At 41.1% G+C, this 20,588-nt stretch overlaps 1 protein-coding gene and 1 long non-coding RNA gene across 4 annotated transcripts in view; one reads left to right on the forward strand and one right to left on the reverse strand.

Moving 5' to 3' along the window:
- HIPK3 (homeodomain interacting protein kinase 3) overlaps positions 1-4,704 on the reverse strand; it is a 162,120-nt gene extending 157,416 nt beyond the window's left edge. The window contains exon 1 of one of the 3 annotated variants that reach the window (XM_074955100.1): positions 4,318-4,704. The gene's annotated coding sequence lies outside the window, so the exon portion shown is untranslated. Of the gene's footprint in view, positions 1-3,554; positions 3,596-4,317 lie in introns of those variants that run through there. The other 2 variants (XM_074955103.1, XM_074955102.1) reach the window with 2 other exon arrangements.
- Positions 4,705-5,105: 401 nt separating this feature from the next.
- The window catches only part of LOC141990009 (uncharacterized), a 40,628-nt gene continuing 25,145 nt past the window's right edge, over positions 5,106-20,588 (forward strand). Inside the window, exons 1-4 of the long non-coding RNA XR_012640044.1 lie at positions 5,106-6,251; positions 8,179-8,377; positions 9,287-9,375; positions 10,298-10,412. This is a non-coding gene — a long non-coding RNA (uncharacterized LOC141990009). The remainder of the gene's footprint in view (positions 6,252-8,178; positions 8,378-9,286; positions 9,376-10,297; positions 10,413-20,588) is intronic.

Raw genomic sequence — 20,588 nt, forward strand, 5'->3', positions numbered from 1 at the left:
AAACAACAAGCAATTTAGTGCTAATTCTCTCTCACACACACACCCCGTAACTTGTAGACTGTTTAACAGTGCAGATTAAAATGTAGAGGACTTCTAAGTTTATACAATTTAACTTTATTTTGTGTTTGGTGGTATTTTTCATCCAAACTGCATTACGCCCCACCCCCCCATGCCGTATGGAGTGTGCACACACACATACAGCCTACCAATAGTTACAGTTATTAATCAATATATTAGCTGAAAGTTAAATAGTACCAGATTTCTAAAATTGAAGTTTTTCCTCTGCATTTGACATTACTTCTGAAGTTCAGAAAAAATAAGCCCAGCCATGTGTAATCACATCATTGTCCATGCAAAAAGACTCATCAACTGAGAACTTTGCAAGTGAGGGCAAACTTGTAATTTTTTTTTAAACGTCAAAAGTTTGTCACAATAAACGAGAACATCTTATAATTTATCAGTATAGTGGTAGCGTGAAAAAAGAAAATTGTATTTTGATTTTTATTCTCTACACTAACATATTGAGGCCCCAAACCCACAAGCTCATACATGCAGGTGGACCCCATGAACATGAGCCTGCAGAATCAGGTCCTAAATTCACAATACATCTGGGTGGGATTTTCAGAACCCCTCAGTGTTGGCCTAACTGGTAAAACTCCTATAGACTTTAATGAGAGCAGTATCAAGTCCACACACTAAGCACTTTAAATATATATCTATATCTATATCTCATCACACCTCTAAATCATCACACGTTGTTCCTTTAAAGCAGTCTAGTAAAACACACTTGTCGAAAAAAACTCTCTCTAGTACTGTTATAACTATGATTTCTCCCCCTCAATTTCTTTACTTTGTATATTTGATATCACTTTGTTTTCCCTGTTTGTGTCTAGGGGTCTCCCACAAAAGAAAGATGACAGAAGACATCCAAATACAGTAACTCCCCACTTAACATCCTCTCGCTTAACATTGTTCCGATCTTACGTCCCTGCTCCATTTCAGAACATGCTCGTTTAAAGTTGTGCAATGCTCTAAAGTCATTTGGCCGCCTGCTAGGTCCACGGTTGGCAGCCCCCCATCAGCTCCCTATGCCCCCCCCGAGCACCTCCCACCCGCCGGCAGACCCCGCGGATCAGTGCCTTCCTCCTGCTCCCTCTGCCTCCTGCCCGCGGCAATCAGCTGGTTTGCGGCGTTCAGGAGGCAGGAGGGGAGGACGCGGCCCACAGGCTCCCCCTCCCACCCCTGCCCCCGATTGCGGCAATCAGCTAGTTTGCGGCATTCAGGAGGCAGGAGAGGGAGGGAGGAGACTGCGTGCCGTGTCCTCGCTCCTCCCCCCAGCCTCCTGAATGCCGCAAGACAACTGATTGCCGCGGGCAGGAGGCAGGCGCGGGGGTAGGAGAGCTGATAGGGAGGCTGCCAGCCTGTTTAATACCTATATTAAATTCCTTGTTTAAAATTGTTTTAATACACATAAGTTTTAACTGCTTGTTTAAAATTGTTTTAAATATAATACCTTTTGTCTGGCAAAAAAAAATCCCCTGGAACCTAAACCCCCCCCCCCCCCCATTTACATTAATTCTTATGGGGAAATTGGATTTGCTTAACATCATTTCGCTTAAAGTCTCATTTTTCAGGAACATAACTACAACATTAAGTGAGGAGTTACTGTATAAGAAACCACAGAAGTTGGCAGAGGGGCTCAAAGCAGACGTAGCTCCTTAAACCACTTTAATTTTTTTTTCAAACTAACCAGATTTCAAGGTGATGGAGTCTGTCTAATTCTAAAATGTTTGCAAATACAGAATCATATTAATACCACAAAAGCACCAGTCATAACTTCTACGCAAATAAATCTATGAAGAAATAATTTACAAACATTAATACCACGCCATGGATGGGAAGCAAAATAGCATTACAATTGAAGTCTCCAACATTTAGCGCAGTAAAGAAGCATAACTAGTCTAGCAAATTCTTCTACATGATTAGATAAATCTAGTTTACCATATACTCATTGGCATGTTTAAAATATGCTGAGATAATGTAGTCATCAATATCATATCAATTTTCTCCAATTAAGTCACCTACAAAAAATTTACACATTGCTGTACTCTTTATTTGCAACCTCATCGTGCCACTTCAGAATACAATCCTGACCTATTTTTCAGCTGCTTAATTACTCTCCTTGCTGGCTGACACGCTTGTTAAAGTTAAGACAGTTTTTAGTTACAGTGTGTATTTCAAACATAGTTCCTCCTGTAACAATATTAATTTGTCAAAGGTTTCTACAAACCAAACCTCTGGAGACTAGCCAATATTTTTATTTTGCTCTCAAATCAGCTGCTCTGTTTGAACAGATACTTTGTGCAACTGCTATAATGGTATGTGAAAGTAATATTGAGAGAATACAAAACTATATTTAACTCTAAGTCTTGTTATTAGTGAACTGCGGCTTTAACATCTGTTACCTCCACACTAACAATGTACTTGACCTGCATTTAAAGATAGTGATCAAAGCAAAAACACATTTTAAAAATGGCATTTAAAAAACATTTAAGATCTTTTAAGTAAATTCAGAAGTCTTAGAACATTATGATTTAATACAATAGCTAGGAATAACCTGCTGACCATAGGATGGAAGTGATATACGTTAGTTTCTGTCTTTCTCATTTTAAAAATTAGACATTTAGCATCTAATATCAACAGAACCTCTACAAAAATCATTTTAAAATACTACCTATATCATTTCTAGCTCATTTATGGCTTGATATAAAAAGAGTTATCAATATTTATCTTACAAAGTTAACTAATGCGTATGCAGTAGCTGATTATTTTATGGTACAAGGGTGATAAGACACTCAGCGCCTAAAACCAAAATGGTGCTGGGATACAGAAATGACTCCATGGGGGGGGAAAAGTTATAAAAAGTAACTGTGGAGTCTGCTCAAACTTTTATGCAAACAAGAAACTGTTGTTTTTTTAAATAGTCAAATTATAAATACCAGAAGACATTACCTACTTTAAAGCTAATGACTGGCAAATATTCCCCTTTAAAAATAAGTGCCTTTGTGATAGGTCAACATAAAAAAAAAAAAAGCATCTTAAACCGTGAGAAGAGTTAGTTTTGGCCACTCTCTAATCAGTGTTTCAAGTACAAAGCAGCAGCTTATTCTATCTAATTTTTTTAAGCTCTAATTTCGACTGATTTAGAACAGCCAAGTTATAGATATTTGAAAACAAAACTGCCAAAACAACAACAAATAAGCATTTTCTAAACGAGCTCTTCGTAATAAACAGACTAAATATACCGTCACCTGGGAACAACAGCAGCATTTCACAGAGTTTGAGAACACCATACAAGGACTAAACTAACACTTATTACTAAATCATGGTGGGAGGGGGGGAAGAAGAGAGGGGGAGGAAGAAACCGCAGCAACGTAAGTTCCAAAGGAGCTCCACTGAATTGTCATCAGTCCCACGTACCATTTTAAGCTATTCGTTTCCCCCTCTGAAATGGAAATAGACATACTCCTTCCCAAACTACATTTGCAAATTACCTCTGTATCCCAAAAGGAAGCAATAACGGCTGTAACAAGAGACGCTCGGCAGCCACGCCTTCCTGCTGGCCTGACAAGTTGCAAACGGAGGGTATCACATTTCTTCGATCACAACAACAATCACACATAGATCCTCAGGTTAGTTTTACACGTCAAACAAACCCCTCCAAAGGGAAATTGCAGAATGCACGGGAGAATGGGGCAAAGACAGGGAAAAGAATAAAAGAAGGGGAAGCTTAGGGGCGCACGAGAAAGGGAAGGGATAACAGTGGAACGGGAAAACAGAAGGGACACTCGGTGTGGGACCAGCCTGCTTGTTTACCACTAGATTTTTCGTGGGAGCGTCACCTCCCTGTGCAAACTTCAGTGCCAGGGGAGCTGGAAGGGGAACTGCGCAGTGTGTGTGCGAGGTGGGGCACCGCCTGCCCCCCCGCCCAAGGGCTGGGAAAGAAGCTAGAAGGGGCAGGGGCGGCCCAACCCATGACTCAAAGTTTGTTAGCGCCAACGTCGTCGCCCCCTCCCCGCCACCCCGCACCCTGACTTGCCTGGTCCCCGGCAGGAGGCGCCTGCGGGAGCTGCGGGCTCCGAGCTGCTACCACTCCCCAGAGACGGGGCAAGAAGCGCCCGAGTCTACTCCCGCCCGGACTCTCAGCGGCCACAGCCCCACCCCCAGCGGGGCATTTTGCGGGCGGCCTCGGCCTCAGCCCCAGGCAGAGAACAGGAGCCGGGTCCCCCCCTTCGGCAGGCAGGACCGCCCCCTCACCTTCACAGGTCGGGCAGCGCGAGTGTCCGAGCCGCCGCCGCCGCCCTGGGCATGTCCGGGAGAGTCACGGGGAGGCGCCTCCCAGGCCGGGCTTAGCTCTTTGCGGCTGCTGCCGGCGCCTCGGACGCTGCCATCTTGTCCTGGCGACTGAGAGGAAGGCACCCCAGCTCAGCCTGCTCTGTTCCCCAGGCCTCCGCCTCATCTTCCCGGGGAGGGACCCGGCCCTCCCCCGGCCTCCTGCTCCCGCTGCCGCTCCTCTCTCCACCGGCGGCCTAGGCGCTGGTGCCCATGGTGCACGCGGAGGGGCTCGCGGGACTCGCTGCACTTCAGCCCCGCTTGGACATGGCTCGGCTCGGTTCCTAGCTTTGGGGCCCTCCCTAGCGGAGACTGGGCGAGCTCGAGGCCTCCGCCGCGGCGGCAGCGCCACCGCCCGGGCCCTGCCTGCGGCGCTGCCGCCGCAATCGGAACTGCAGCTCAGGGCCCCGGCCCTGACGCCCCGCTCAGCCCCGCTGAGGGATCAGCCTCCCCGCCTGCTGCCCCGGTTCCCTTCTTCCGCGCCAACCCCTCTGCCAGGCTCCTCGCTGGAGCCCAGGGAAGAGGCCCTGGCTCCCGCCCCTAGGAGGTGGTTGGATCTCTCCCTTTCCCCCACCCAAACCTGTTCTTTCCCCGCTTCGGGAGCCCCGAAAGCCCCTTGCTCCCTGCAGCCGCGGGTGAGCCCCTGGCCTGCCGGGGAAGTGCAAAGTCAAACTCCCTGCTTCAGCTAGGGCCCTCCCCCTGGCGCAGTAACGCCTAAGTCTTCTACAGCAGTTTCTAGCCCTGGAGCTATTATACTCCTTCACAAAGGGGAGTAAGCATCATTGGCCCCATTTTACAGCTGAGGAAACTGAGGCACGAAAAAGTGAAATGACTTTCCTGAACTTATGTGTCCGGTCAGTGGTGGAGCCAGGATTAGCATAGGAGTCTCCTGGTACTAGTCCAGTGCTCTTTGAAGTAGGTCACAGGGGACAGGCTGAAGTGCTAGTGTGATATCTACTGTTCATGCCCAGACTGCTGTGGGGTGGAGGAGGACAGCTTTGTGCTGCCTGTGAACTCTTTAGGGAGCCCCTGACAAATCTGGATACCTTCCCCTTTACCACCATCCTCTGAAACCTAACTGTGGCACCTTTCCCATTCCCACTCCTCTGGCTCACAGAAATAGAGCTGGTGGGAGGAACCCACTGATTTTTGGCTGGGGGAAAAGTTTTTTGTTATAACTTCGTTTACATGAAAATGATACATTTGGTCAAAGCAGGAAGCATCAGTAGAATTACTTAATGGCTGGTCCATACACACAGACCGTGGCAGGACACCTAACAGGCATGGCCGTACAGGTGGTGGTAAGGACAAGGGATGGATTCTCGCAACTTACGAGCTCAGACAGGAAGAAGACACAATTAACAGAAGGGAGTTCCTGATTTGTGTAAACCAGCACTGCTGCTTTATAACCTGCAAGCGTTCATGTTCTGTCAAGTACTGCCCCTAGAAAGCAGCTCTCAGCAGCCATGAGGGTCCACTGCCAATCACCAACTGCCTTGGAACCTTCTGGCTGCACTATTCCATCCCTTCCTGGTTAAATAGATCCCTGATGGCTAGAGAAAGAGAAGTGACTTACATTGTAGCATCTAGAGTTCTCTAAGATGTGTGGTCGCTGTCTGTGTTCCGCTGGTGGATGTGCATGTGCTTTAGGCACCTGAGACTGGAAGATTCTTACTAGCAGTGTCTATTAGCCTGCCCCTACACCCTTCTCATGTTGCACGCCAAGAGTATAAGGGGCAGCATGGACAGATTGCTTCTCCAATTCCTTCACCACCACGGATCAAGGCAGAGGGGAAGGAGGACAGGTAGCAGAATACAGATAGGGACTACACACCTCAAACTACTTCAGTTACTATAAGGTAAGGAACTTCTTTTTCTTCTTTTAGTGTAGGTGCCTATGTTGATTCCACTATGGGTGACTGACAAGCACAAAGGATGTCCACTGTGGAGGCTTGTACTATAGCAGAGTGTCTCGTGAAGGTCTGAATGGAACTCCATGTAGCCACTTGGCTTATATCAAGGAGTGATGCTTCTTGAAGCAATGCAACTGAAGGTGCTTGTGCTCTGGTAGAATGGGTTCTCACCCCTTCTGCAGGAGGAAGATGTGTCAACTGATATCAGAGCAGGATATAACCTGAAATCCACTTAGAAAGTCTGTGACAGGAGATTGCTTGACCTCTCGTTCATTCCACTAGGGAAACAAATAGTCCATGTGACTTCCAGATAGATTTTGTTCTTTGCTGGTAAAAGGCTGATGCACAGCAAGGAATAGAGTCTCTTATTCTCAACATTGGTATGAGGCCTTGTGGAGAGGAGGGGAAGGAGGTACTTGTATTATCTGATTTTCAAGAAATTATTTTAGTTTCTGATGAATAACAGGGCCCCTGCTTCCTGAGCAGTTTCCCATGGCCAGAGTTCCCTTTGCAGCTACCTCCTTCTGTTCTCTCTCTCTCTCTCTTCAGGGCCCCTTAGGGTATGTCTATACTGCAATTAAAAATCCACAGCTGGCCCATGCCAGCTGACTCAGACTCAGGCTATGGGGCTGTTTAACTGCAGCATAGACATTCAGGCTCAGGCTGGAGCCTAGACTCTGGGACCCTGTGAGGAGGAGGGTCCCAGAGCTTGGGATCCAGCCCAAATCCACATGACTACCCTGCAATTAAACAGCCTCACAAGCCCAAGTCAGCTTGTATGCCCCAGCTGCCGGTGTTTAATTGCACTGTAGACATACCTTTAGAGATTCTCCACAGTCTCTTTTAGAAGTCCTATCGCCCTTCCCTCAGGGCTGGTTTAGTGCCCACAAACTGTTCCAAACAGTCCCACCAATTAAGTCCATTACTGCCATCCAAAGGTTCATACTGATTTCTGGAGGTTCTGCCAACCATACTGAGCTCCTCTACCAGCCTTGTCTTCGCAGGGTCATGTTTCATAGCCATGTCTCCCTGGTTTAGCCTTCTAGCCTCTAACTTCCTTCTCTTGCCAGTGTATCCCCTGTTCTGAGCGAAAAGGCAGTCTATATACTGCCTTCCTCCAGAGAGCTCCTCCTAATCGGCTGGAAGACAGGGGAGATCCTGTCCCATCCTATGCGACACGGCTCCTGATCCTGAGCCTTTAAAGGAACAATGCCCTGGTGTTCTTCCCCATCTGACCACTTTCTCTCTTCCACTACCAGGGCATTTCCTGGGACCTTGTTCATTCAAACACCCCGGAACAGTGTGACCCTTCCACTCTTAACAGTATACCCTGTTACAGGGTCCAATTGCTATGAGATCTTCTCCTTATGCAATACAGTATACAATGGGTCACCCATCAGAGGTCCAAGTTTCTCTATGCTTCTGGCAGAAGTGATGGCTACTAGAATTGGCGATTGTCATCAGTAAATGAGACAAACACATCCATAATGGTTCAAACAGCGTTCTAGTTAATGTTAAGAATACCAAGATAAGATCCCAGGTTGGAGTTGATTTGCTTATTGGTGAAAAGGTTCTAACTACACCTTTGAGAAAACATACCATCACCATGCGGGTGAAGATAGTGTGGTTGTTAATTGAAGGGTGTCAGACACTGATTGCTGCCATCTGAACTTGCAACAAGCTAAGAGAAAGGCCAGCAGACTTGAGGGTGAGGAGATAATGAAAGATAGCAGAAATCCCCACTTTCTCTGGGGACATGTGATGATGCTGAGCTCAAATGGAGAATCTCTTCCACTTTGCTATATAGCATTTTCTGGTGGATTCTTTCCTTCTATGGTGAGGATGGCTTGTCTTCTGAACTTCTCTGGTCTAGGTTTGATGTCCATCTGAATACCAGCTGTGAAATGGAGAGTGTAGATTGGGATGTTGGACCTTGCCATGTCCGGGGTCAAGGACTCTGGAAAGAATTGGAGGCTGACGGATGGACAGATTGACAGGTGAAGAAGGCTGGAAAATGGGAGTCACAAGAATGATTATTGCTGTATCCTGTTGGATCTTCTATAGGACTTGAGGTAAGAGTGGAATGAGTTGAAAGGCATCCATAAGATTAGCAGGGCAATGCCTCTAAAGCCCTGACCCAGAGTCCTTCTGGAGCAATACATTTTGCATTTCTTGATCACTTGGGATGCAAAGAGGTCCTAATACAGGGCTTTCCACTAAATTGTGTAACATTCACTCATGGTCGGTGAAGCAATGAGCCTGTCTGCTGAGAACTGTGTTTTCCAAGAAGTGAACTGCTGATAGGGTAATCTCATGTTGAATGCCCCAGGTTCACAGACTGACTGCTTCTGTGTAGAGGGGAGTGGATCTTGCCCCTCCCTGCTGCTTGATGTAGAACACTGTAGTCCTGTTATTCAGCATCACTAGAATATGATGGGATCATATAACTGTAAAAAAGCTTTGCAGGCTTCCTGGACAGCTCTCACTTCTAGTAGGTTTATATACATTCTAGCCTCCTGAGAAGTCCATATGCCTTGTCCTATATCCAGGTCGGCACCCTAAAAAGTAGGAATTCATCTGTGTTCAGCATTCTCTCGAGTGTGGGAGGGAGGAAGAGGACTTTCCCCACACATATTCCTTGTTCATCTACCACTTTAGAGAATCCTTCAGTCTGGAATGGAACATTACTACTGTGTCCATACTGTGTTTTCTTGGCACACAATCTGTTTGAAGCTAAGTTTATAGTCAAGAGAGATGAAACCTTGCAAAAGATGTCACATGGGTGCATGACACTATGTGACCCAAGAGGATAAGGCAGAAACAAACTGATGTCTGTGGACTCTTCTTGGTTGATTAAATTGTTCATTGACGGGAAGCTGTCTAAGGGAAGATAAGCTTTTGCCCTGATAGAGTCCAGAGTTGCTCCGATGAATTCTATAGTTTGTGTTGCAGACAGGATAGACTTTTCTAAATTCACACAGATCCCCAGTGATGCCAGAAGATTCAGCAGAGATTAAGTTGATGTCAGAACTTTCGACCAGAACTTGTGTATAAAGAATCAATTTCCTAGGTAAGGAAAGACTGTCGAGCTGTTGCAATGGACACGTGCTGCCTCTACTGAGAATATCTTTGTAAACATTCGGGACTGCTTGTGATATTTCCACCTCAATGCTGATATACATACCCAAGGAACAGGAGGGTTGCTGTTGAGTCTTTTATGCTGTGTCCACACTACTAGCTACAGGTTTCAGGTTCAGGCAGGTACATAGTCAGCTAAGCCATGTTTCCGCTACCCATGCTACCATCCCCACACTACTCGTGCTAGTTGAATGTCAGGCACATGGAATGCATGTGTAACACACAGTGAAATACACATAGGGACCAGCACTCAAAGAACCTACTGATCCCACTGTTAAAGTAACATCACCAAAATATTCACAGGGGAGAGCAAAGGTAATATTTGTCCCACACGACAATGGCAGCACTTTCCCTTGCTCTCACAGTTCCTGACACAATCACAGGAATGCACGCAGGAGGACATTTTACCCCTCATACCACAATTACCTTGAAAATATCAGTGGCTGGCTGCAGGACTAGCCAACTGCTGAAAATTGGATTCTTGACTCTGGTAGTAGTCAGCTTTGGAGTCAAAATCTGGATTTTAAATTTAAATACTCGAAGAGAAGGAAGGAACTCAGGATTATAAACCTCTCGGTTTACCTTTGAATTTTGGATCAGTCATTTTAGCTAAGTAATGGAAAGTTTCCAAAGCATTGTTTTTCAATGTTGTCCTTATGTTGTTCCAGATTTTTGTTAATTAGATCACACCAGATTTCCACTCAAACTGCAACAGTATAATCATGAATAAGTAATCTGTCAAGTCCCTCTGAAACTTCCTTCAATGGTTTTTTTAAAACATAATGCCTCTCTGTAGAGTCCTTTATTGTGTAAAGTATGTGCTGTGTTATGACTAACGGCCTCCTTGTGTACAGTGCAAATTTCATCAGACTTGGGACAGCTGAACATAAATTCAAGACTACAGTCCTCCTGAGAGTTCTCTTGAGCATTATTGGGAAGGCTTATCTGTTCTGGGCTTCCCTAAAAGAGGTAGGTAGAGACTTGGAGTGATTGTTACAGGGGATTATTTATGGTGGGATTTTAATTAATTGTTATAGTGGCTTACTGTGTGGTTACATGGGCTAAAGTATTTTGTGTCTAGGATATGTATCCTCTAGTGCTTTCAGAATTGTTACAGGTATTTAGAGTTATGTGAGATGCCTTAATATATTTAAATAAAGAAATTCCAATGAACAAAACTTTGTGAGATTTTCAGAAGTGCTTAGCACTGGCCTAACTCTGCCTTAAAGTATGGAAAGTCTGACTTAAAGTATGGAAAGTTAATCTGCAATGAGATGCACTTAGAATTAAATTTTATAAGGGCCTAATTCCTACTGAAATCTAACTTCAAAGGGAGCTGAGTTGGGCCAACAGTAATAACTTTTGAAAATCCCTCCCTTCATTATGATGAAATTGAGGTTGCAGACGCATCAGTGTATTGACTATATATTACTGTACCATTCAGGAATGGTAAAACAAATAAATAGAAAAGCAGGACATTTTAAAGTAAGGTTGCACTTCCAAAGTAAACCACAGTCATTCTCAGATAACTGCAACCTTAAGTCTGCACCACGGAGACAACTAAAATCAGTCATCCTCAAAACTTACAGAAATAGCATTCCATTACATTGAACAGCCACCGGTGAGTGCAAGTAAGATGGGCATAAGGTTGCATTATGAGTTGGGCCCTACTAAACTTACTTCAAAGTGCACTGCATTGCAGATTCATTTTCCATACACATCCAGTATTCTAGCTGTATACATTCTGTTGCTATGCACATAGGGAAAACTACTTTCAAATTCAAAGCAAATGTGCTTTTCATCTCTTTCAAGAGTTAAAAGTTCAAACTCAGAGCACTGCATTCTTAATTAAGAAATGACACAATTTATTTTCTTAAGGTATCTTAGCATTAAAGTTGTTTGGAAAATACAAGGCTGCATACATTAGTATGTCCCATTACTGTAGTGTCTACACTGGAGATACTTGCTAGGAAGGTTGGTAAATAAACAGTACATCAGAAAATAACCTTGAAGATCTCACACGGTGGTGTTTATCTATTGGAAAGGAAAACATACTGGGAATTACTGATGTTTCCTTGTTTTCAAAAACAGCATTATGGAAAGACAACACAATTGTAGTCTATAATGTTTTTGTCATAGTTGTCTATCAAGCAACAGAAAGCATTGCAGAAAATGAGAGGAACTTGAATGAAGTATTAAGCATTGATGTCAAAGATTTCTTTTGTATTACAAAAACAATCACTACTAAAATAACTTCCTCAGATGTGTATTTCTTAGACATTTGCCTTTTCAAATCCCTATTCTTTTAATTATTGAGGATCACAGTTGTTGAAAATGCCCAGTGGGACATCTAAATTGCAAACAGATAATTGGCACCTTGCCAAATGGTACAGAATATTTCATACTGTAATATTGTAGAAATGTTATTTCTATGCATCTGTATCTTGTGTTAATGTCATGACAGTGAGTACTGACTTTGCATGTTTTGTTTTTTACTGTGTTTTAAAATTGATTTTTATGTGATCTGAGCACACATACATTGGGGCTGTTGAAAATTACAAGCCACTCAGAGTGACACAGAATTATTTAGAGCCGCTTAAATGCTTTGACTCGACCAAGTATAAACTGATTTTCTCATTTTGTAACTTGCTACTGTAAACTTTTTTGTTTAAAGCCTTTTTGTGGTATCTATGTATCTAGATTTTTAAGATCCAGAGCCCACTGAGGTCAGTGAACCCTGCATCAGGCCCTTAATCTATGTCTGTTGACCAGCTGTACGTGGAGATAACACTTACCTACCTTACACTGGTATTGTGAAGCTAAATCCGTAAATACTTGTGAGGCATTCAGATACTATGGTAATGGGGGCCATAAGGAGAAGATAGAAAGACTTTCTAAGTATTACCATTCCTTTTTATTGTTTTTACTTTGCTAAACTACACAGACAAAAATGTTTTAGTACAAAAATAAATGGGGATGACCAAACATTGTCTCTGTCACCAACAGAAGTTGGTCCCATAAAAAATATTACCTTACCTATCTTATCTCTCTAATATCGTGGGACCGACACAGCTACAGCACCACAGCATAAAACACTCAAATAACATTTTGAACAAAAATAGTCCATTTCCTACTGTGACCAGAGTCCCGGGGAGCCAACTGAGGTCACTCAATTAGGGTGAACTGCAAAGAATGGGGCAGACAATCCCCAAAACTGGTGGATATTCCAATACTTAGATTTACCAAGCCAGCACAAAGCAGCTTCTATAATACCTCACTGGTTACCCAGAAGCCAACAACACAGTTCCCTTAAAGTAACCCAGCCTTAGGCCTCTACCCAGACAACCAAGTCAAATATGATGAGGATTACTGAAAATCTTATTCATCATATATGAACATTCTACCAATCCCAAAGGATCGGACACATTACCTCACAGGTTAATGAATATTCCAGATCTTACCCAAATACATGCTTATGCCAATTCTTATTGACTAAACTAAATTTATTAAAAAAGAAAAGAGAGAGTGAGTATTGGTTAAAAGACATAAGTACAGTTCTTGAGATTAGATTCATAGTAGAGATGGCGCACTCTGTAGTTGCAAAGAGTTCTTTTAGAAATACGCCATAGGTTATAGTTCAATGTTCATATTCAGGGAGATCCAGTCAAGACTGGAGATGTCAGCCTTATAGCTTTAGCTTCTCCTGCATGAAGCATCAAGAAGGTCTGAGATAAAAAGGATCAGGACTCAATGGTCTTTTATACAGCTCCAGGCCTTCTTTGACAGATCGGAGTCCTTAGGGGAACAATAGGCAATTATGGGGATTTCGAAGTAGACCTGTTTCCTAAGCATCACTAGTAATTAGCTACACAGATTAACATAAGGCAATTTATCCATTAGGCAGTCTATCACAAACTTTAAAGAGACATATAGACAATGACATTATTTCACGTAAGATTCATCTAAATGTTAATATTCCCTTTTGATCTTTGAATCAATAGCTATAGTGACAGACAAAAACAGTTTGTTTACATGGCTAACATTTAACAAGATATGAGTACACACACACAATTAGTATCATCTTTAATTTCTAACAACGTAGGCTAGAACTTTGAAATGCAAACCTATCTACCATGGAATGGCCCTAATTACCATTCGCATACTTTTCTAATATATCTCTAAAGATTGAATCTGGGTCATTTATCCTGCAGAATACTTAGCCCTTTCAGGGCACATGTCACATTTTGTATAAGATTTGTTGCAATTATACAACGGTAGCAACAATGATTTGCATAGTCATATTTTAATTTGACGTCACACCTACTATGTTCACGTTACAATAAAGCCAAACAGTTGGCACTAAAGTGTACTTTTCTGGTAGTTAAAGCAAAGAGAAATAAGGACAAAGTAATGGAGCTTGAACTACACTATCACCCTGACGGTGGTGCCTCCAGAACAGAATTGAGGCTCATTGATGGGACAATGTGGGAATGCCTACACTGTTATTTCTTTAGTAGAAAAAAGTACAGAAAAGATAAGCTCATGAGCATTCAGCTAACTCAAAACAATTCAAAAATTAATGTAAGAAAAAAATTAGAAAGCACCTCAGATATGAACGAGTTTAAATACTACTACTCAGCACTTGTACAGTATTTTGCAACTTCAGAGTACTGTACAAACACGTAGTCTTACAACACAGCTGTGATGTTGGTAAACATGAATTATGCCTATTTTGTATATAGGGAAACTGAGACAGAAAGGAGAAGTAACCCAAGGCTGTCCAATGAGAGAGCCAGGATTAGAACTCAGGTTCTGTAGACTATACTGCCACTTTAAAAAACAAAAAATGCAGCTATTTACCTACAGGTATGAAATATGGGACTTAGTGTGTAAAACAAACAAGTATGGAGTTTGTTGTTAAAAATAATCACTAAGAAAATCAACTCAGAAATATTACAAAGTTGGATGAAAATATTCCTACCTCAAAAAGCAAACTAGAAAAGTACATGAGACTTTTTTCTAAGCAGGAGAGAAAACTGAATGATTAAATCAAAAGTAAATAAATTTCGGTATAACATCATTGTTGCTTTTACAATTCTTTTGTGTAGAAATAATTGTAATTAATGCTATCTGGAAGTGTCTTCTGCATGTCACACAAAGCGTGACTATAAATAGGAGTGCTGTCCAGTAATATTACTGACCCTCTTTTTTTACTTGTTGACTGATCACATTCTTTTTTTAGTTACTGATCCACAGCAAGATCCAGACCAGGAGACAGGTGAACACCACAACTGTTCCAACTGACCTCACTTTCCTAAATGTATTGTTCCTGAATGTGACTGTCATTAAAGTAGCTGGCATAGGCCAGTCATATTTTTCAATTAGAGCCTGATCATAGAAAATGTTACTCACGTGAGTAGTTTTTAGTGAGTAGTCCTGACTACTAGTGAGTAGGTTTCAGAGTAGCAGCCGTGTTAGTCTGTATTCGCAAAAAGAAAAGGAGTACTAGTGGCACCTTAGAGACTAACCAATTTATTTGAGCATAAGCTTTCGTGAGCTACAGCATCCGATGAAGTGAGCTGTAGCTCACGAAAGATTATGCTCAAATAAATTGGTTAGTCTCTAAGGTGCCACTAGTACTCCTTTTCTTTTTACTAGTGAGTAGTTTCACTGACTTCAGTGGCACTACTCATGTGAGTAACAGTTTGCAAGAGTGGGCTCTTAGGCCTGATCCAAAGCCCACTGAAGTAAAAGGGAATCAGGTACTTAGGGAGCACTGTCCTTTTCCATGTGGGAGTCCTAGTTTGGGCAGATCTTGTAATCTGTTGGTCTGGTAGCGAAACACTGATGTAAGGCACTTAATCTTCAAGGGGTATGAGTCACTCTTCAGTGCCCCTTGGTAACTGGTTTTACAATATAAGCACATTACAGCATTAGAATAGATAATAGAATAGTGAGGATTCCAGGCACATAGGTCATGTAAATTTATTTTTGCGGGGAAATGGGGCTAAATAGATACATTGCAAACTGAAATTTGTAACATCTCTGTGAACCTATCTCTAAGGTTACATTTGAGAATGGGGAAATATATACTTTCTTACCTCAGAACATTTTAGGAACAGGAAATGGCATCTGGTCTAACATTCTCTGTTCCTTTTTCTTTTATTCTGACCTTTTTATTTTATCATCAGTCCCCTCATTCTCATGTGTTTCTTAGCATTTGGATCTGCCTGCACAGCAAAGTTTTCCATGTTGAGGCCCCGTGCTTTTAATATGATAGGGTCTTATCCATTTTACGACATATTTGGGGCATGCCAAACTGTTATTGCCTTTACATGTATAGAGTAGGAATCAAATCCAAAAGGGGCAGTTGAAGGATTCTCCCTGTGGAGGTGAATCTCTGGGTGGTATAAAGAGAGCCAGCTCTAAACAATCTGCTCCCGCCCCACCAAACAGCCGGAGCATTCTGTGTTCCAGTGATACAAGGCCTTTGCTCTTGGGACAAGTTAGATTACTTCTGAGGTTGTTTAACTTCTGCCAGGGGACGGGATTGAACCAAACCCAAGCCACCCACTGGATTGAGAAAACCCCCATTTCCCTTTCCCTCCTAATGTATGCCCTGAGAGTAACTGAGGATCTGGTGCTATAACATGGTTACAATAATTCAATACCATTCCCACACGCAAAAAAACACTGCTATATGTTAGGGCCCTGACAGTAAATTTTGCTGTGTTGACACAGGCCCTTCCTGTGCAGCAGTTCTGTCTGAGACTACTTACACCAAGTTTTCTAATGTACTTGATGTTTCCGAGATGCTGAACTCCTTACTATTGGTAAAATATATTACTATTGTATTTATGGACTTGTTTTTATAATTTTGAAAAGCTATGTAAAAGCTACCTCAAAGTCACCCACCTTTTTTCCAATGAGATGTCATTCATGAAATATTAGTTACATTATAATTCTATAGACTCTCCTTTTGGCAGAAGCAAAAACAGGAAAGATTTAATCACACAAGTTATGAAGCCAGGAGACTGACTTGCAAATGCTTAAAAGAAAAACATTTCTATTTATAGTAAAGAGCATATTTTGCTCTAAATTCTTGTTTATTCTGAGTTACAAATATTTTTAAAATACATTTTTCCGATATGTTACAAGATACCAGACAAGATTCACAGAATGGGCTTGTGTTTATGTTTTGTTAATAATTTTCATGTTCCAAACCAACAAGAGTCTGATTCCATTCCAAGGGGAAACGTGATGTTCAACTGCAGTTTACAGAATTGGTTTGACAGAATGAAATAAACCATGTCCTCTCTTAGTAATGAGACATTTGGCAAAAAGTATCACATCAGAAGAACAATAGCAGCAGATTGTCATTACGGTCCACAAAATTCTTTAACCTCTATGCAATATCCCTTTAAACAATGGAGGGGAAGCTAGGATTACATTTCTTCCTTGGCTAACTGATTTTTTCCCAAACATTTCAGGTTTATAGAGTTTTGAGGGATTTCACTACTTTTGGGGAAGAATTAATTTAAGTCGTATTTTTGAAGTTGGTGATCTTTTTTTACATCCTGCTAATAGTAACACTTAAATGCTTAGCTGATTTTTTTTACATAGATTTAGATGTACAGAAACACTTTCTGGACTAAACAACTAATTTTTAAAATATATTAGAAGATCATAACATCATTTAGTGGTATCTGTGAAAGCAATGTTTTATCTATGTAACATGACCTAAATTTTTATGGCAGAGTCAGGAAATATGGTTGGGTGCCTTTCTTTTTTATATTTTGATTTAATTAGTGCTCTCTGGCATTTATAGAGTCTATGCCACATCATATGTACACTGTGTGGTGTTTGACTCTAAAGCAAGATAGCGAAGCAGCAGCGGAAAGGAAAATGGCAAATTTGTATTCATAAGTAACTATTTAGTTATATGTTACTTAATGCTCAATGCTAAAATAAATGAGAATAGGTTACAATAGGTGAGGAAATGAACGGATCAGGACTGTGTATTATCTAACATGGATACACTGGATACAACAGTGAAGGCTATGTAAGAGGTTATAGTGGGATTTTAATTAAATTGTCCATGCAACAACTTTGATGATCTCTCTCAACACTCCACAATAACAATCAAATCATCCTCTTGCTGTTTCTTTTGAGAGGGGATGGGAAAAAACTGGGAAATTAATGTCAGAAGACAAGCACAAGAGCAGCCCTCTAAAATCACCTTCAGTTTCTATGTGATATAGAGTTCTGATTTTGAAAAAAACAGAAGAAATTGGGATTCTTGCAAAGGTACTATTTAAAGCCACAAATGTTGCCAAATTGACCTTCAAATATTTATGCTTCGACATCAGACCAGATACAGCTCTCTCCTCAAAAAAGATTGCTTCCATAATAATACAACAATGTAAGCTATTACAAAAATAATGTAGCTCTCCTGGACTAAGAGGGGAAACATGGACTGCCACTCAGTAATTGAAAACTAATTTTTTCCTCTACCAACTTAAATAACAAACATGCACTTTCAGATTTACAGATTTCTCTCTAAACCAGATTCTAAATCAGTAACAAAAATACACATCCAAGAGTCAAAGGTCTGGAACATGAAGTTGCTTTGGCATTCAGTACAATTTCACAAATGTTAAACACTGTATATAGTATACCAGGTCCTTCACACAGCATGTATACCATTTCTCATAAAATAGCATTTTACACGTCTGGATATTTCTTCAAAATGCCCCTGTTGTCCGATGGAAAAGGTTATGTATGATATCAAGAGAGAAGAGGTCAAAAGAACACATGATATATTAACAGCCATGTATGTAAAATACACTGGAACGTCTTAAGTAACTCAAAGGAATAGTTTCAGAGAACAGCTTCAAATCCTTTGGTCTTCCCTGCACACGCATTTGGACAAGAGAGAAAAAAACATTAACAACTCAATAGTTGTGGACTTTCCAATCTATTGCTTCTTATACATTTAAAGTAACATTGAATCATCTGCTTGAAGATTTTAAACTATTATTAATTTGTTTTGGAGCATTACAAACACTTGGTATACATGTACATAAGGTTTTAATATTGAGTTTATTAGTTTGTTTTATATGTTCCATTAATATATTAAAAATTGATACAACACATTTTTTTTAAAAGGCAGGGTCTTGCGAGGAGGCTTTACTGAATTTAGTTAGTAAGTGGAAACATCACTTGGATAGTGGCCTCAATGGGAGATTTGCATCTGAAAGTACTGAAGGTTTCCTTATACTACAGATGTTCCACCTTGATACAATGGGTCAGTTTTCAGCAGTTTCCATGGCAACAACTATGAGAAATGCACACATAATTTTACATACAGTAGAGAGTTGTGAATGTGCCCAATATGTAACACAGGGAATCCTTTTTCTTATTTGCCATTTCTCCTCTTCTCTTTACACTTCTCATACAATCACTCTAAACATCCTGCTTCCTGATAGGTTTTTAATGATGCAACAAGGATTACTGTTCTATTTAACTACATTATTAGCCATTAACTGTAGAAGATTTGGGAATGAGACAGTGGATTAACAGTAATGTGGTTTGAGCTAAGTTCAGGTATAACTTATATCTTGATTTTAGTAAGGCTTTTCACACAGTCCCACATAACATTCCCATAAGCAAACCAGGGAAATGTGGGCTAGATGAAATAACTATAAGGTGGGTGAAAAACTGGTTCAGAGACCTACTCAGAGTAGTTATCAATGATTTTCAGTTAAACTGGGGGAACCTCACAAAGGTCTCTTCTGGGTCTGGTACTATTCAATATTTTCATTAATGACTGGGATAATGGAGTGGAGAGCATGCTTATAAAATCTCAAATCTCTTACTTTCTGAGATGAGACAGTAACATTATCTGTCTACAAAAGGGGATTAGTAGATAGCTGTTCACCATATAAACAACCTGGCAATATTAATTATATGTTTATTATTATTATTATTAATTTGTGTAAGCATAGCACTTAGGAATCCCAGTCATGGACAAGGACTCTATGGTGCTAGGTGCTGTACAAAAATATGGTCCCTACCCCCCAAAAGCTTACAATTTAAGTAAAAGACAAGAGATGGATATAGGAAGACAGATGGGGGAGTACAAGGAATGAATCGATGAGACAATACTGGTCAGCATAATAGGTAGTTGTGGTATCAGCACACCAGAGCCCTAACTGTCTCACAAGTCCTTAAGACCAGAAGGTAGAGTGTTTGCCTGCTCCAGGGTTATTTAGTATTTTATGGATCCCTCAATTTTTTCCTTCCCTGAACGATGAAATAAAAACACTGAGAACCTTAGAGAAATGTGCAACACAGTATAAAACACTGTGGGTAAAATCTTGCACTGACATCAATGGGAGTTTTGCCATTGACTTCAATGGGGTCAGGATTTCACCTGTTGCCTCCTTTTTTCTCCATAAACAGACTTTCCATTCTGACACTGATCATAGGTAAATGCTTGAAAAATGTACCAGATACCCACAACCCTGAGAACTAAACCTACTAACCAAAGTATGAAATGATGGTCCCTAACAGCCACCCTCCACCTACAAGTGGGCGGGTGGATTTTTCAAGCCCTGATCATGACTATTATTAACGCCAACAGTTTCATACACGTTCAGATGGTTGGCAGAAGCACTAAGTTGGCAGTCACTAGGCAGCAATTCTGCAGACCTACAAAAGAAATAAGAAAAAATAATTTAAACATACACGTTTCCTGAAATTGCAACTACAAATACCTGTTTGGGATCGCATCTGCATTTAATAGGGTAAACTCAACATTTCCATTCACCTTTAGCAGTCACAAAAAGCATGAAGCTCTCTCCAAATTGGCATTATGACAACTACTGACTTGTGAGTTTAGAAAGAGGATAAAAGATTTTTCTTTTAAAATACAAAAATCTTTGTCAATAATTACTCACACTTACCAATCTAATCAAATGTTATTCTGAGTATTTAATTGCATTTCTTCAATACTCACAGAGAGAATTCATCTACTGTATTAGGAAACTAATAACTACTTCACAGCAGGGCATGTGTCTCTTCATCCATCTTTTATGAAATAGTTGTATCTATTACATACTGTGTGAAAGGTTGATTTATCTG

This window comes from Natator depressus, chromosome 6 (genome assembly GCF_965152275.1).
Source record: "Natator depressus isolate rNatDep1 chromosome 6, rNatDep2.hap1, whole genome shotgun sequence".
Taxonomy (NCBI): domain Eukaryota; kingdom Metazoa; phylum Chordata; order Testudines; family Cheloniidae; genus Natator; species Natator depressus.